Source organism: Oreochromis aureus, linkage group 3 (genome assembly GCF_013358895.1).
Source record: "Oreochromis aureus strain Israel breed Guangdong linkage group 3, ZZ_aureus, whole genome shotgun sequence".
Taxonomy (NCBI): Eukaryota; Metazoa; Chordata; class Actinopteri; order Cichliformes; family Cichlidae; genus Oreochromis; species Oreochromis aureus.
This window is the reverse complement of record NC_052944.1, coordinates 114,761,158-114,776,649: the sequence shown is the minus strand read 5'-3', so window position 1 is coordinate 114,776,649 and position 15,492 is coordinate 114,761,158. Positions and strand designations below refer to the sequence as shown.

The 15,492-nt window shown below is 38.6% G+C and overlaps 1 pseudogene; it reads left to right on the top strand.

Moving 5' to 3' along the window:
* Nucleotides 1-14,244, top strand: part of LOC120435081 — a 226,827-nt pseudogene extending 212,583 nt beyond the window's left edge.
* The last annotated feature ends 1,248 nt before the right edge of the window (nucleotides 14,245-15,492 follow it).

Genomic DNA, 15,492 nt, shown 5'->3' with positions numbered 1-15,492 from the left:
AAAGTCAGAGACACATGACTGAATTATCAGAAAGGAAAAACGTGTACATGGAAAAAGTTTGTACATGGAAGGATGATGAAATTCACAAAAGATCTTTAATAAGAGTAAAGAGTATATTTGTAATCTCACTACATTTGTCAAGATACTGTCAGACTGTGGGAGACTGAAAACAATCATGTTTTTGACCATGGCATCAACTTATATCTGTTTTATAAACTTTTTTATATCCTTCCTTGTGATTGTGAAGTTAAAGTCACATCAGTTTGTACAATATCATCATGAATCATGAATATCATTCCTGAATGTAGGAAATAAACCCCACAATCACCAATGAGATTTGTCTTAAGCTAACACACACAGCCTGTCTAAAAAGGCTCTATTGCTCTTCTTTTATCCCACACATCCGTGCAGCTGATATTCCTAACTTTCTACTCTGTCATTCATCATGTTGATCAGGTTTATGCCTGGTTGTAATTTTATATGATTAAAATGATGCCTGATTAACTATGGACAGAATTACATTCAGATATACTTTCTGTTATTGTGTTACTGTAACCATGAGGAGGCTGGATGTTAAGTCCTTTACGTCATGTTTGATAGAGATAAATCGGGGCTTCTCACACCTTTCCACAGAGCTCAGTTAATATTATTTCACTTCACCTGTCTCTGTCTGCTCCACGTGTGAAGTGCGCCACACGCTTTAGGAAAAAGGAGAAGGTAGTGCGAGGAGAAGTAACAGCAGTAACCAGCAGCATAATGACTTGCACACTGAGTGCACATAAATGAATACTTTCAATAAACTTTGATATTTTTCATTAAGTTTATCTTGTAATTTATCATTTTAATCTAAAATAACAAAGTAAATATACAGGGAGTGCAGAATTATTAGGCAAATGAGTATTTTGTCCACATCATCCTCTTCATGCATGTTGTCTCACTCCAAGCTGTATAGGCTCGAAAGCCTACTACCAATTAAGCATATTAGGTGATGTGCATCTCTGTAATGAGAAGGGGTGTGGTCTAATGACATCAACACCCTATATCAGGTGTGCATAATTATTAGGCAACTTCCTTTCCTTTGGCAAAATGGGTCAAAAGAAGGACTTGACAGGCTCAGAAAAGTCAAAAATAGTGAGATATCTTGCAGAGGGATGCAGCAGTCTTAAAATTGCAAAGCTTCTGAAGCGTGATCATCGAACAATCAAGCGTTTCATTCAAAATAGTCAACAGGGTCGCAAGAAGCGTGTGGAAAAACCAAGGTGCAAAATAACTGCCCATGAACTGAGAAAAGTCAAGCGTGCAGCTGCCAAGATGCCACTTGCCACCAGTTTGGCCATATTTCAGAGCTGCAACATCACTGGAGTGCCCAAAAGCACAAGGTGTGCAATACTCAGAGACACGGCCAAGGTAAGAAAGGCTGAAAAAGCGACCACCACTGAACAAGACACACAAGCTGAAACGTCAAGACTGGGCCAAGAAATATCTCAAGACTGATTTTTCTAAGGTTTTATGGACTGATGAAATGAGAGTGAGTCTTGATGGGCCAGATGGATGGGCCCGTGGCTGGATTGGTAAAGGGCAGAGAGCCTCAGTCCGACTCAGGCGCCAGCAAGGTGGAGGTGGAGTACTGGTTTGGGCTGGTATCATCAAAGATGAGCTTGTGGGGCCTTTTCGGGTTGAGGATGGAGTCAAGCTCAACTCCCAGTCCTACTGCCAGTTTCTGGAAGACACCTTCTTCAAGCAGTGGTACAGGAAGAAGTCTGCATCCTTCAAGAAAACATGATTTTCATGCAGGACAATGCTCCATCACACGCGTCCAAGTACTCCACAGCGTGGCTGGCAAGAAAAGGGTATAAAAGAAGAAAAACTAATGACATGGCCTCCTTGTTCACCTGATCTGAACCCCATTGAGAACCTGTGGTCCATCATCAAATGTGAGATTTACAAGGAGGGAAAACAGTACACCTCTCTGAACAGTGTCTGGGAGGCTGTGGTTGCTGCTGCACGCAATGTTGATGGTGAACAGATCAAAACACTGACAGAATCCATGGATGGCAGGCTTTTGAGTGTCCTTGCAAAGAAAAGGTGGCTATATTGGTCGCTGATTTGTTTTTTGTTTTGTTTTTGAATGTCAGAAATGTATATTTGTGAATGTGGAGATGTTATATTGGTTTCACTGGTAAAATAAATAATTGAAATGGGTATATATTTGTTTTTGTTAAGTTGCCTAATAATTATGCACAGTAATAGTCACCTGCACACACAGATATCCCCTAAAATAGCTAAAACTAAAAAGTACTTCCAAAACATTCAGCTTTGATATTAATGAGTTTTTGGGTTCAGTGAGAACATGGTTGTTGTTCAATAATAAAATTATTCCTCAAAAATACAACTTGCCTAATAATTCTGCACTCCCTGTATTTTTACATGTCAAATTAGAAAAGCTATGTTTAAGTTGTACCTTTGTGGATTACTGTCTGTTCCTCAGAGTAAGAGAAACTTATTTAAGACTCCTGTCAGATCTGAACTTGTTATCAGCACCTCAAGTCTCACTGACAGACTGTGGACATTATGGAAGCCTAAATGTGACACCATCTTCCTTCTTCATCTGCAGATTAAAGCCAAACAAAGTGTCACGATCTGCGGAGGCAGACCGTGCGGTGGTGTGTGGGTGTGGACCCAGGTGCGAACACACGAGAGTAGGCTGGAGTAAACTTAACTGAAAGCGAGCCTTTATTGTGGCCGGTTACAAGAAGTGCAAACATGGCAGAAACGCAGTGACAAACTAAACACAGAGACTAAATACACATGAGGGATGATCAGGGGAAGTGGGCACACATGGGAGCACAGCTGACACACATGAACCTAACGACAGGACAGGAGAAGTGAAACTAAATACACTGACATTGAACATAGACTTTCAAAGTAAAACAGGAAACATGGAGATAAAACATGACATGAACTTAACATAACTGCATAGACAAGAAACGTAGACGCAGAAACAAGGGAGACTGGGTGCAGGGTGAGACAACATAAACTACTAAGGAACAAGACTAAATTGCAATCTAGAAATAAACAAGGTGAACTAAGCTAATGCACAAAAGAATACAAAAGATACATAAACTCAAACACTGGGTCGCTCGACCCAGGACCATGACACCAAGATTCTCATTAAAAGTCTGCAGGTCTGAGAGAGACTCAATCGTTGTGTCAAACACAGTAAGAGGAGCTGAAGCACAGATGTGAAGAGCAGATTCATCAGATGATGACCTCACTCTGTTTTGTCTTCATATACATTCAGTCTGTGTTTATAATGCAGATTTTCTGCTTTTATAATAACACATTTTATATTTTCTCTAATCACAGACTGACTCAGTGTGGACTCTCAGAGACTCACTGTGAAGTTGTGGCCTCAGCTCTGAAGTCCAACCCCTCCCATCTGACAGAGCTGGACATGAGTGTAAACGACATGCTGGATTCCTCAGTGAAGCTTCTGTGTGCTGGACTGGAGAGTCCAAACTGTCGACTGGAGACTCTGAGGTGAGTTCACTGACTGCAGCTGTTGTTGTTTTTCTGTATTTCAGATCTTTGATGTTTGAAACTTTCTTTAGTTCCTTACTGTTCAGGATGTGTTTGAAAACAAATGTGAAGAAGTTTGAGTGCTTTCAGAAATGTTGTCTTTCCAAATGACTGCACAAAAGTTTTTCCTTTTGGCGCCAAATAGAAGTGACAGACTTGAGCAGGGTTCATTTAAAGGCTGACAGAAGTGGAGTGGTGACGGGGAGATGTTTGACAGGACAGTGTTTCAGCCTCCACAGGTTCATGTTGTGCTCCATCAGTCAGTGAAGATGAAGTCAGTACTGATGAGGCTGTAGAGTGTGTGAGGGATGTGAATGAGGATGATGAAGATCTGATGATAGCAGATAAAAACAGGCTGCAGAGACTTTGAGCTTGTGTGGAAACAGAGAGAAAAGAAATACACGAATATCAAAGCTAATAAAGGTGAAGTTAGGAGCTGTGATGATGTTCATGGTATCAGAAGCTGATCTGGCTGCTACAGAGACGACCCACACAGCTGCTGTGGTGAGGTGTGTGCTAAAGCAGAGGAACACAGGCCCAAACATGACGACAAAGCAGGATTCAGGCTCTGTGAGAGGATTTCAAGCTGGAGAAGAGAAAGGACTCTGTTGGACTGACTACAGAAAGATGGAGGCTGAGACCAGCCAAAGTGTTTCCATGGAGCCCAGTCAGACATTCATTTATACACTAACGCACAGAAGTGAATGGGGACAATGAATCCATAGATTTAAATGTAGAAATAGTTCTCAGTTCATTTACAGAGTTTAATACAGTTCGTGAAGATTTGAGAAATGTTCAAAACAGCAGCTCAGAAGAAGTCTGCTTCAAAAAGTTGGATCCAATTCCAATAGTTTGTGATGCACTTGAACACAGCGTGAGCAGTTCACTACCTAACCTCACAGAGACTGTCAGTCTGGACCTTTCTTTATTTTTATTGGCTGTCAGTGAGATTTCAGAGCAATCAGAGCCTGTGGGTCTGTGTATGAAGTATAATCCATGTGCAGTTGTTGAAGTTGTAGAATGAGAAATGGCAGTTTTGGGGTAGTTCCTGCTTTCATTGTCCTGCTTGTGCTGATGAAAATGTTTATTGACGTGTGAATGAATTCTCCAATGCTTAATTCTGCCTGAACAACGTGAAAACTTTGCTTATTTTTGTGTAACACAATTCAAAACACAATTCAAAGGCTGGAGCAACCTATTAGAGGTATTTAGACTGAAACAGATTAATACTCAGATTTGTGCCTTCACTGTTTCACAGAGGGTTAAAAGCAAATGTCCACAGTTTAGACTTTAATTGCAGAAGATTTTATTAATGCAGCGGAATAATCAAATCACATTAAATCTTATTTACTGAACCCACTCTGAGCTAATGCTGATTTAGTTCTAATTTTGGGGAGAGAGGTTGGTGGTGAGAAACCTTGGAAGTCTTGAGAAGCTGCAATCCACCTGGAAAAGATGAAAGTCCAAATACTTTTCAGAATTAGAGAAGGATCACACGGAGACTGTCCCAGAACCCCAATTTATACTTTGTCAAGTGCCCACTCGCCCACTTTTTTTCGTTCTCTAATATAAAGTTACTAAATCAGGTGTTTACATAAGATTCACTGATCTTCAGCCTCATCTAATCTCTCTATCTCTCTCTTTTAGCATTGAAAATTCCATTACATTTGAACATTCAGTCACACGTGAAAACACTTCACTTAATCTTTCATTCAGTTCAGATTTCATTAGCTAATGCACTTTAGCATAATCCCTTTTATTACAAATACTTTTGTCTTTAAAACTCGGAGTAAATTGTGATTGACAAACAATACAAATATTTAAAAACATATGAAACATGACACAAACACATATGTATTTTCTGTTTTTTCAGACTGAGTTGTTGTAACCTGTCAGCTAGAAGCTGTGAATCCCTGTCCTCAGTTCTCAGCTCCCAGACATCTAGTCTTAGAGAGCTGGACCTGAGTAACAACAACCTTCAAGATTCAGGAGTGAAGCTTCTGTCTGATGCACTGCAAAGTCCACACTGGAAACTGGAAACTCTGAGGTCAGATCAAAGACTGTTCATTTCTCATCCAGTGACATAATTAACCAGTGAAAACTTTTAGCTTATAAATATCAACTTTATCCATTTGTTGTTGTATCTTAGCATTTTTAATATTACTAAATCTGAATCTCAATTTTCAGATTTTGATGTTTCTAATAAGGAAATTGCAATTTCAGAAAGTCCTGAAACATTAAATATTGGCAGATCTAGTAACTCATCACTGCGTCATCGGTATACTTTAAATTTTTACCCTTTGTGTGTGTGTGTGTGTGTGTGTGTGTGTGTGTGTTTTATTGCAGACTAAGTGGTTGTAACCTGTCAGGGAGAAGCTGTGAAGTGCTGTCCTCAGTTCTCAGCTCCCAGTCCTCTAGTCTGAGAGAGCTGGACCTGAGTAATAATGACCTACATGATTCAGGAGTGAAGCTTCTGTCTGCTGCACTGCAGAGTCCACACTGGAGACTGGAAACTCTGAGGTCAGATCAAAGGCTATTTATTTTTTCATCAAATTATATAATTAACCAATGAAAACTTTTAGCTAGTAAATATTAGCTTAATGCATTTGTTGTTGTATATCAATTTTCTAATTTCTGACATGTTTCAAATAAGGAAATAGCAATTACAGAAAATCCTGAAACATTAAGCACTGTCAGATCTAGTAACTCATCACTGCATCAAACTTTTAATTATAACTCTGTGTGTTTGTGTTTGTGTGTGTGTGTGTGCGTGTGGTTTTTTTTTTGTAGACTCAGTGGCTGTAACCTGTCAGAGAGAAGCTGTCAATCTCTGTCCTCAGTTCTCAGCTCCCAGTCCTCTAGTCTGAGAGAGCTGGACCTGAGTAAAAATGACCTTGAGGATTCAGGAGTGAAGCTTCTGTCTGCTGCACTGCCGAGTTTACATTGTACACTGGAAACTCTGAGGTTAGGATTCAATCTGTCCTCCTCAGCATTATTTTTGAATAAGTCTTACATTACTAAATATATGGCTATTGTCAGGTGCTTTTATTTACCTTTGGGTTGATTATTTGAGTCTTAATTACTCTCTGTAAAGATTTTCACAACAGTACTAGGGCAACTAAAATTTACTTTTGGTTGTTGATAATGTTTTTCGACAACCAAAAGTAAGTAACCAAAAGATAAGGATTTTTCGTTGATTAGTTGACAATTATTTCAATAAGTCCTATCTCAGCTTCCTAGTGGAGCCTCCTGTTCTAGGCTCCAGTAGGAATATCAGCTTGTTTTCTCGTCCCAGAGCAAATTCAAATAATAACAGAAGAAACGCATGAATTTCAAAATAATTAAACAGATTTTTAACATTACTCAATAGGACCTGTCATGGAAGTTTTAAAACAACCTGCAAACACCCTTCGTGAGCCTTATTTGAAGTGAGCTTAATAAACACATTGCAATGTGCTATGATCTCTTCCTATGGTCACCGCCCTCACATCTTATATACACACACAGACAAAGACATTCCACAACTCTTACATGTTGGCCCATGTCACAGGCCTATACATTCCCTTCAAGGAAGAAAATTACGACTATGTTTTTCACTGAGCTGTCACCTGGAGATTTACATCCCTGATAAGCAGGAAGAGTCTCATTATCATTTTAACGTCTCCCATGAACTTAAGACAGCCCCACTGTGTGTGTGTGTATATATGTGTGATAAGGCCCATTTGTGGTGCACATGCATAAAACTGGTGAAACTGTGATTCTACAATTACTAAAGTGATATAATAATCAATGCAACAGAAAAGAAATCTGACAGCACAGACCTGAAATAAATGAAAAAAAAGAAATTGGATTATAGAAATTGAAGTGCTAGTAATATTTAAACAAAAAATAATTTGCCGATAGGAAACTAAGAATGGCTTCTGCCCATAAGATTAAATAAAGCTTCAAATTAAATAGACTGGAAAATAAAATCTTTTTCAGTCTAACTTGCTCTTACGTTTGAGACGATGTTCCCAGCAGCTGACCAGGTATCAATGCAATAAACTAACTTAACTCTATAAATTGATACATTCAGTGTTGACATTATAGCTCCACCGCATTTTATATCGTGCACTGTGGTCATGGTGTCGTGAAAGGGAGCTTCACTTTGCTCAGTCTACATTTAGCTTTGTTTCTGTGAAATTCTTTTACATTATTTAAAAATCTCTGTTTGTATTTCCTTCCATTCTCCTGTTTTGCCGTTAGTGCTACGTTCTTCTTTGTTAGTATTGAATGGGTTCTCGGCAGACGATATAGGCGATAGAATACAGGAACTTATGGGGGCATATTAATGTAGATTTAGAACATGGTATCTGTTTCACTGCTCATTCACAAAAGGAAAAGACCATTTACAACACAATATACAAACGCACTCAAACACACATGACTACACCCACACATGAGCTACTATTTTCCATGCTCAGAGTTAAGTTTATTCTTTATTTCAGTTAGTTGCTATTTAGTTCTGTGAAGGAAGCTGCAAAGTAAGAATTTCATTGCTCTGCGTAACCACTTGTGTTTTGTAGTGTATATGACCATAAACTTCTTAAAATCTTGAAATTCCAATTCATTATTATCAGGCTGTTATAAAATCCCTGAAAAGCCTTTCAGTTGATCAAAATTCTGCAGCAAGAACACTGACAGAGACTACAAAGAGCAACCATATTTCTCCCATATTAGCTTCTCTTCATTGGCTCCCTGTTGACTCGAGAGTCAGTCCAAAAACGACTTTACTCTCAGACTGCTGGCTTTGGTCACCAGTATACCCTCCCCAAGATCAGAACTGATAAAGAAAGAGAAGAAGTCAAAACTTGAAACAATGATATTGCTGAATGTTTTTTTTCTCATGTTTTCAAACTGTTACGATTCCTCCTCTGTATGATCTGTAATCTGTCCATCTCTGAACTTCTGTGCTGAAATATCAATAAAATGACAGAAAAACCAACACAACACCTACTTGTTGTTCCTAGAGTATTTAAAAGTACAATGGGAGGCAGAGCCTTCAGTGGATTTAAAGCCCTGACCTTCTGATCACCGGTGGCCACTCTACCTACTGAGCTTCCCTTCTTGCTCTCTTCATGTATAAAGGAAGTTTTTCTTTCCCATTGTAGCCAACTACTGCTCTAAGGAAATTATCAGATTGTTCAGGTGTTTTCTGTAACATTGCAAAGTCTACTGCTACACAACTTAAGACCACTGTTGCTAACTAAGCTAACTAGAATTAAATGGATGGAATGAATAAGGGTGATTATGTCAGACAAAAAAGAAAAACAAGGACAAACCTTCACTGAAGTGCTCACAGATGGATTGTTGTTTTGTGTGTTTGCAGTCTGTCATGCTGTCTGATCACAGAGAAAGGCTGTATTTCTCTGGCCTCAGCTCTGAGCTCCAACCCCTCCCATCTGAAAGAGCTGGACCTGAGCTACAATCATCCAGGAGACTCAGGAATGAAGCTGCTGTCAGCTGGACTGAAGGATCCAGGCTGGAGACTGGACACTCTCAGGTATGGAGAGAATGTCTGTGTCCCAATTCAGGGTCTGCACGCTTGAAGTACGCACACTACGCGTACTATGTACGGTGCTCACTAAAACTACGGGAAGTGCGGAAGTGAGAGGCTTGTGAAATGGGACTGTCTAGCCTTCGTCGCGCTGTTCAGGTTGCCTAGCAACCATGATACTAACCACGAGAAACGTTACATACAGCATTGTTTGACAGAAATGAAGGAGAAAAAATGTTTTGTTGGTCATTCATTTTTGTCATGACATCACTTTGATTAGCTGAGACCACGGGACTGTAAAACATGATAGTTGGGCTTCATTTCTGTACTGAACAGTCATTTTAAGATTAGCTAGTAAATAACAATTAGCTCATGTTGTTCATGAGACTAAAGTCATCTCACTGTGGTAATGCAAATATAATATTATAATATGGCTCAGGGCTGTTCGATATAACTATATATATCGGATGACGATATAAAAACGTCTATCGTTTCCTATTACGCTATCGGTTGTTTCGTGGTGTGTGTTTACAGCAATATTTTTCATCGTTTTGATGCTCACTGTAGTGTCTATATTAATTACTATTAATATTAAGTTCTGTCTTTCTCTTATATTTAATATAACCACACTACGGGCGGACAAGCGCCTGTTTTTACATGTTGTCGTTAGCAACAACGACGGTAAAACCATCGCGTGGCTCCGCTCTCCGCTTGTTTGTTTTCCATGTAAACCTTTCAGAATAAAGCTCAAGATCCTGTTGAGACTTTTCAAAATAAACTGAATCACTTGAAAGAGTATGCAGAGTGTTTACGGGTGAGAAGCAAAAAAAGAGCCGTTAGGTGCTAAAAAATAAACCTTAGACTCAAACTTTGAGAGATAACAGCAGCCGTTACAACTTATGTCTAAAAATGTATCGTTTCATGCATCGGTTAAAACACTCGACTCCAGGTAAAGGGCGCCCAGCTGGAAACACTTCACGCAAGTCGAGTTGCCGGGATTCATAGAATTTACAGAAAATAATACATTTTGTGATTTATATCGTTGTCAGGACGATAAATGTCTTATATCGGGATATGAGATTTTTGTCATATCGCACAGCCCTAATATAGCCAATGTTATGGTATTGTCAGATTATTATTATGATATATATATATCTATATATATATATATATATATATATATATATATATATATATATATATATATATGTTATGGTATTGTCAGATTATTATTATGATATATATATATACATATATATATATATATATATATATATATATATATATATATATATATATATATATATATATATATATATATATATATATATATATATATATATATATCATTTATTTATTTATTTAGAAGTAGAGGCTTTAAAATTAAGTCAACACTGAAAGTACAAACATCACTAATGTCACACAACTTTGCCAACATGTGGCCAACAGTAATGTTTTATCGTTCTTCGTTATTAAACATTCGCACATAAATAAGTGACATCATATTCAGTACTTACTTTTGACAGATCACTCTTCATTTATTTACCATTTGGTTAGATCTCTGTTTAACTGTGCAGTTATTTTTAGAAAAAATCTCCTGAGACTCTGAGTAGATGGATGAAGGAGGAAAGTTCTATCATTAGAACTTTTGGAACCATATTCTGTACATTTACAAACAAGCAAGCATGGAAAAATGTGTGTCTGCATTTATTTGTTCAGCATACAATGTTGTGGATAAAAGCAAGGCACAATAAAAGTACAAAATACAACAGACACTAAAAATGAAGTCCAATAGAGTGGAAGGATTAAAAAGAAAAGTTAGAATTAACTGTGACTCAAAATGAAGGTAATGAAAATCCATGTTAACCCCAATTTGCTGTGATGAATTAGTGTGAGTGTTAGAAAGCACTAACATAACAAAAGCATAGAACAAAGTGCTTGTATGAATGGGTGAATTAGGCACATTGTATAAAAGCGTTTGTGGTGCTTAGAGTAGAACCAGTCCAATTTGTAAAGGTGTTTTAGTGCTGTGGTTTTGTCGGTAACCAGATTGGGCTGGAAACAAAAGCATGTTAAATGCAGCTGCTCACATCTCAGGTGGGAGGAGCTAAAACATGAGGTGAGGATGTGCGAAATGAGAGAGGAGGACAGACTGAAAAGCACAATGACCTTAGGCATCGGCCCTTTAACACTTTAATAAATGAACTAAAGAAAACTAAGACTTGGGAGAAAATCGATTTTCCAGCAAGACAACAAGAAAAGTTCCTCAGAAATAGTTGACAGAGAACACGTCCAATCCCTGAGCAACCTGACAGAGCTTGGACCCTTTGAAGTGCTGTGATTGCTCCCAGAGGTGAATCTGCTAAATATGGACGTACGAGGCCTGAATATTTATGGAATCACTTCGTTAATCTTAGAGATTTTTAGTCATTGACAATATTTTGAAAAACTCTGTTTTCAGTATGACATAAAATAAACTTTATCAGGACATCCATGTTTAAAACAAACAAATTACTTTAACCATGATTTAATTTATTGACGTAATCAGGGTGAGACATACAGCTAGCAGTTACATAAGGCTGCTATAGTGCAGGATAGTGCTGTACTGACCTATTAAAGCCACAGCTGAACATCAGTCTGCTGGAATCACATCTGCTTCTTGTCCAGTTGTGTGAAGAACACAGACATATAGAAACTCTCTAGCACAACATTATGAGCTCAAACTTCTAAGTTTGCATTTATGATTTCCATTATTGCATTGACCCTCACAACTACTACATAGTAATGTAATAAATACAGATTACTATTACTATTATCACTACTCCTCTTCTTTTCCGAATAAATCTGTATATTTTCACTATTCATATGGTTGATCTAATTTTTGTCTATGTTAAGTCGTACTTGTGTGTTTGTGGACACACACAGAATTTCAGTCTGTGTGTGTGACAAAGAGGCAGACAGGAGCAACTAACATTTGGGAAATATTTGAAACTCTGATAAGCTAATGCTGTTTATGGGCTGTGTAAATGTGTGCATGTTGAAAGAGACTGTGCTGCTCTGACCCCTCCTCCTCCTTTCAGGGTGGAGCCTGCTGGAGTCCGATGGTTGAGACCAGGTCTGAGGAAGTGTAAGTGTGTTTTTAATGGGATTCATGAAAACAAAGCAGCACACATTCAACCATCTTCATCATGTCAGGAGTCATCATCAAAGTGTCAATCAATGAACAGATGATGGATCAATAACTGCAGCTGGATTGTGTTTGTTCTCTCCATCAGATTCCTGTCAACTCACAATCGACACAAACACAGTGAGCACAGACCTCCAACTGTCTGACAACAACAGGAAGGTGACACGTGATGGGTGGGAGGTTCAGTCATATCCTGATCATCCAGACAGATTTGATGGTTCTTTTCAGCTGCTGTGTAGAAATGGTCTGACTGGTCGCTGTTACTGGGAGGTCGAGTGGAGAGGGGGTGTTTCTATATCAGTGAGTTACAGAAGCATCAGAAGGAAAGGAGGAAGTAAAGACTGTTGGTTTGGATGCAATGATCAGTCCTGGAGTCTCCACTGCTCTTATGATGGTCGTTGTTCTGTCTGGCACAATAACAGAGAAACATCCATCTCCTCCTCCTCCTCCTCCTCTGTCTCTAACAGAGCAGCAGTGTATGTGGACTGTCCTGCTGGCACTCTGTCCTTCTACAGAGTCTCCTCTGACACTCTGATCCACCTCCACACCTTCAACACCACATTCACTCAAACTCTTTATCCTGGGTTTGGGGTAGGGCTCTTACCTATGTTAGGTGGTGTAAAATGCTATTTCAAGTCCTCAGTGTCCCTGTGCTGAGTGTAAAGAGTGTCTCCTGTTAGAGAAACACTCTGACTGTTGAACAGATAGTTCAGTCTGTACATGTCTGTCTCTTTCACTCACAAACACTTTTTCACATTCATGGATTCAATCAGTTGATGTTTGAAACTCTTCTCAATGATTCCTTGTAAACTTCTTCCTCTTCAGTCCTTTAAAGATGGAAGCTCCCATTATTCCAGGATCCACATGTTGTTTTCTGTCTTTTCCACCCAAAGCTTCACAGTGAATCTCAGTATGTTGTGTTTCTCTGAAGCTCAGTTCACAACCAGCTCCTCTGCATTTTCAACAAGTCTGAGCTCATTAAAATAATCCAAATGTTTGATTTCTCTTTCTTAATGGGATGTTTCCAAACTCTCCACCTGCTCTTACTGTTTCACTCATTGTTGGAAGTTCATCATTTGAAAATGTTTCAGCCATATGAGCTGAAAATATTGGCTCAATAGATTTGAATGCAAGTCTAAGCAGAATATGATTGTGTTGAGGGATGATAATGCATGTGGCTTATCTAATAAACAGCAAAGGCTTCAATCCTCATGTGAAACTGGTCTTGTGTTTTTCCCATGTGAACAAGAACACGGTGCAGTATGTTGGCAACAGCTTGGTTATCAAAGTCTTAGAAACATGTAAATATGTGTGTATAGCACTGTATATGTTGTGTATCACTTTAGTTTGTATGAAACATGAAAACTGTCACAAAGGGTCCTGATGAAGAATCTGCTGGAATTTGGTGACAGACATTAGATTTACTTTGATGTCAAACTTTTGTAAGTTAGCTCACTAGAACTAGCAGACCAGCTAACTAGCAGACCAGCTAACTATCTTCATCATCATCTCCATCAGCCCTCACAATACTCCACCTTCATCAGCTTCATGTTCAGGAGCCTGGATGGACAGTAATTCTTTCCATGGGTTATGGTGGGACATTGAGAGCTGAAGTCAAACAGCAGTGAGAAATGAAAGACTGATTCATTTCTATTTAGTCTTGTGATGTGCAGCTTTGTTCAGAGCATTAAGGCCCAGCAAAGATTACTGAGGTCATAGAGTCACTGATGAAACCTGTGTGCTTATAGAAACTGAAACCAGATGAACCAGAATAGAAGGACATTAAAATGAAGTGTCAGCTGCACAAAGGCAAAGCTGTTCAGTTGTTGGTGTGAGTTATTTAAATGGAGGATGGAGTCAGACTTTAAGCTGCTGGACTCAGTCACTATATCCTGTTCTCCTCATAGAACCTGGATACACAGACTCACCTGTGACACAGTGACACACAGTGTGGCTACACACACATTAGAAAGTGGATCAGTCACACTTGTGCAATCATTTGTTGTGCTGGGCAACCATGAACACTTTGAATCACCATTAATGGCTTTGTTACAGCAACATGCAATCATGAGTTCAAAAGTAGTGTAATGTGTCCTTATGTTAATAGTACTGCAGTATAAGAAGTGCAACATTCAGTGTGCAGAAACAAATCAGGTGCTTTCTAACAGCAGTATTCCCTTTAACACAGCAGCAGTTCAAATATTTCTGTCAATCTGAGCTGAAACATGAATCTAATCAAATATCAAATCAAAGTTCTTTGCCTCTGACAGGACGTCAACATTTGATCTAGTTTGTTCCAAACAAAGTTCCCCTCAGAGTCCAGAGACACCATCATACACTGTTAGCCTTTGCAGTAATTTCCGTAGCTTAGTATTGCAAAATCAACAGTAAAAAACTCTAAAGGATGTTTGCAGTTTAGTACTGTAATTTGCAAGTAATTGTGGGAAAATTCCATGAGATTACATTATTTTTACGGTAACTCACTGTACCCATGGAAACAGCTGTAAAATACAGGAAATGTAACAACTGGTCATGTTACTGAGATTATACTATTACACCATCGGGATTTCTGTTGTTTTCTACTGTAGATCTAAGAGTAACTACTTAAATCCTCATTCAGAGTGTATTACCATAAAATGCAATTCATTGTGAGAGTAGTATCACATGTAAACTGCAATATGCAGCATCATTTTTAAGTTAAGGAGTATCCCTATTGATATCTCTATATACTAAAACAGGGGCCAATGTAGGTAACGTATACTTAGACTGATTTCCTTTCTATATGTTACATTTAAAGTAATGTTTAAAAGTTACTTCATTTAGCAGGGTGTAGCTTTTTTCTTTTCTTATTCTTTTTTATACTGGAACTTCATTGTTTCTGTATAAGGTGGTACTTTTAAGACACCTCTGCCTAACTACAGTGAACTAACCAGAAGTCTCGGAATATGCTCTGGTGGTCATTTTACACAAGTTCAGGTGTCACATCCATGAAACCTACACCACTAACCAGCATCAGTCCTACAACTTCACTCTCAAATTTAATAAATTCTGGGACAAGCAGAAACTGTATTTTTAGCGGTGCATTAATGCACTCTCCTTGTAGCACCACTTCATCTTGGTTCAGAAGAGATGTCCTGGATACACATGATAATGTAACACGGGTGTTTTTGTTTGTTCATGTTTAGCGCGT